The sequence below is a fragment of the Solanum stenotomum genome, chromosome 5, assembly GCF_019186545.1.
Source record: "Solanum stenotomum isolate F172 chromosome 5, ASM1918654v1, whole genome shotgun sequence".
Classification (NCBI taxonomy): Eukaryota; Viridiplantae; Streptophyta; class Magnoliopsida; order Solanales; family Solanaceae; genus Solanum; species Solanum stenotomum.
Genome location: NC_064286.1, coordinates 57,825,075 through 57,828,138, shown reverse-complemented (window position 1 = coordinate 57,828,138; position 3,064 = coordinate 57,825,075). Strand labels below are relative to the sequence as shown.

Sequence of the window (3,064 nt, the reverse complement as noted above, 5' to 3'; positions counted from 1 at the left end):
GAGATCATACATGGGAGTTGCATTAAGGATTGTAAGGTATATCAATTTGGTGGTATAAAGATAGTTTGGCCTTTTTAGCAATTCTCACCTCGTGAGCTAATTTTGGAGCGAATCTGTCAGTTACTCAGATCTATTCATCCACCTTTTAATTTTGAAGATTTGGTGGATAAAAGTTCTTTCATTCAATAAATTTTATCTTCACTAAGAATTAAAGTTGTTCACTTATATATAAAAAATAAAAAAGAGTTCCCATTTATTATGACCCTAATAATAATATAATCATCTAGTTGCCTACACACCTTTTTTTTTTCTCTCAACTATGTATACGTCGGGCGTATGCTTTGACCTTCAGATTATTTAAATTTAAATTGTTAATATCATGAGTCATGACTTATATTAATTTTTATGTAGTTTTTAAATATGTAAAAAAAATAATTTAAAAATCAAGATTTTATGTCTGAATTCTCGATCAAAGGTTTCATTTCATTGATCACTACACATCTTTATTCTAACAACAAAATACATAAACTATAGAAGTATACATTCAACTATAATGAACATGAAATTACAAATTAAAAAAAAAAAAAAAAAAAAAAAGCACATCAAATGTCATAATGCTGGACTATAACATTGTACTCAACAACAGCACCGGTAGAATTCAGCCAAGAGGTTTTCGCGGTGGCGATTCCCTTAGCCAATCGAAAAATTCCCGAACCACCAACGATAGGCATCTCACGATACTTATGAAGTGCTGGGTTCCTGCCAAGTACACTTAACGTGCTACCATTATACTTTCCAGTTGTGAACACGAAGTTGAGAGTCATGAGAAGGGCAACTTCATTTTGATCAGCTCCACCATAAATCCCTTGGGCTCGACCCACTATAGTCGAGTCGGGCTCAAGTCCAACTGTTAATGGATCGTCTATCATTGCAACATACCCAAAAAAATTGGGGATGTGGACTGGATTATTGGAACTGCGCTTGGATTTTTCCCACTAACTATGTCATGAAAATAGAAATGAAATTTAGTTACCTTTTGATTTGCATAAGGAAGCTTATCGAACCATTTTTCAACAGCTTTGGGTCCAAACTCAACCCCTTGAGTTATTGGCATAAGAATAAAGCAAAGCAATAGAACTAGGCATGTTTTTTCCATCTCTTAATTTCTACTTTGTTGATAATGAATGAATTGCATCTACAAGGACATGAGAAAAAAATTTCCAATATATATTATTGTAGATGTTAGTTGTTGAAAAAGTCAAAAGATAGAAAAGATTAATGTATTCAGAGTATTTTTAAAAATATGCATTACATCAATCTCCACTATGCACGTTCCAGGCGGCTAATATAATTTTGGTGTTTTTTTTATCCCACATGGTGTTTGGTGTCTGCCTGAAAGCTTCGACTAAATTTGAATCATGTACACAACTCAAATTGAAACCTCTAATAAAATATGGAGTAATTTCATCACTATACCACGATCTATGTTGATAATATTATTTTGGTTACCATTACGTACATTAATGTGCACGTTAGGTCAAACTATTGCAACCCATGTTCCAAACAATTAATGTTATGTTAAATGTTAAACTATTGTAACTAGTATATCCTTTTTAATGGAACGATTATGTTCTCTGTCTTCTAGGGTAATATTTACATGTTTTAGCCTGTATATTGAGTTTGTTATTCAATTTAGTTTATATTTATGGGTAAACACTTTTTATATGCTTTTATACAAAATTGATATACAATATTACGTGACGAATATTTTATATTGAATCATATATTTTTGAAAATTTCCCCTTTTTTTCTTATTCAATAATCAAAATGTTCTTCAAGTAGTGTACTTACTCTACCTCAACTCAACTGTCGCTATATAACCCACACTTTGATCAATAAAGGGTGAAAGCATTTTACCCACACTTTGAATAAAGGGTGAAAGCATTTCATACCATTTAAAGTTGTATTCTTGAAGAATAGTCAACCAAATAAAATAAGTATAAAGCTTATGAAATAATAGGAAGATTAAAAGAAAAGCTTGTTGCTAAAGGATACAGCCCACAAAAGAAAATTGATTATCAAAAAAGCAGAGGCGAAATTAGAATTTTATGAGTTTTGATTTTTGTAATAATAATTTTAAGTGATAATAAATGAATTTTAAATTTAATATTTATATATATTTAATAAATTTACTAATATAAATATAATATTTAAATAAAATATAATAAATTCAACCTTACTCACATGTGGACTATTAGCTCCTCCTCTAATGAAAAAGACATCATATTTTATATTTATAGTAAAAAGAGATAAGAATAAAAAACACACATCGACTATTCCTTTTTTGAGTTTCATACCTAAACTATTGAGAGTATTAGTTTGAGAAACATACCTCCCTCCTCTTTTGTTCCACTCTCATCCTTGTGTGTGTAATAGACTCTCTCTTTTTTAAAAAAAATTGTCACATCACACTCCACATAGACTAAACATTCTACCTTGCCAAAAATTAAATAAATTAGAAGTATCAGTTAAAGTTAAAGATTAAAGTATTACTATTCTAAGAAAAATATATCTATAAAATAAAATGTAAAATATTTTTCTTACCCCACTCCACCACTTCCTCTCACCGTACTCTCACCCCCTCCCCCCCCACAACCCCAAATATTTTTTAAAAAATTTCCTTTTATAAAAGTTTTAAACAACATTCTTACTTCATCCCCCCCCCCCCCACACACACCACCCACCAATCCCTTCAAATAATAATTTAGATATTATTTTAATTTTTTTATTTGTGTTATATATTTATTTATTTATTTTTAAAAAAAGTATTTTTTTACTTCCCGCAAGACTTTTTTTTAAATAAAATTTTTATTTTTGTTATATTCGGCACACAAGTAGAAAATAATATTTTCCTAAAAATATATGTATATATTTAACACAAAACGAAAAAAATGTAAAAGATATAAAAATAAATTAAGAGCGGAGGGTTAGATGGGGTGGGATAGAATTTTTTTTTTTAACGGGGGATAGTTGGCGGCGGCGGGGGGGGGGGGGGGGGGGGGGG

At 30.3% G+C, this 3,064-nt stretch overlaps 1 pseudogene; it reads right to left on the bottom strand.

Annotated features, from left to right (window-relative positions):
- Window positions 1-534: 534 nt before the first annotated feature.
- Window positions 535-1,156, bottom strand: LOC125864769 (dirigent protein 22-like; annotated as a pseudogene).
- Between the last annotated feature and the right edge of the window lie 1,908 nt (window positions 1,157-3,064).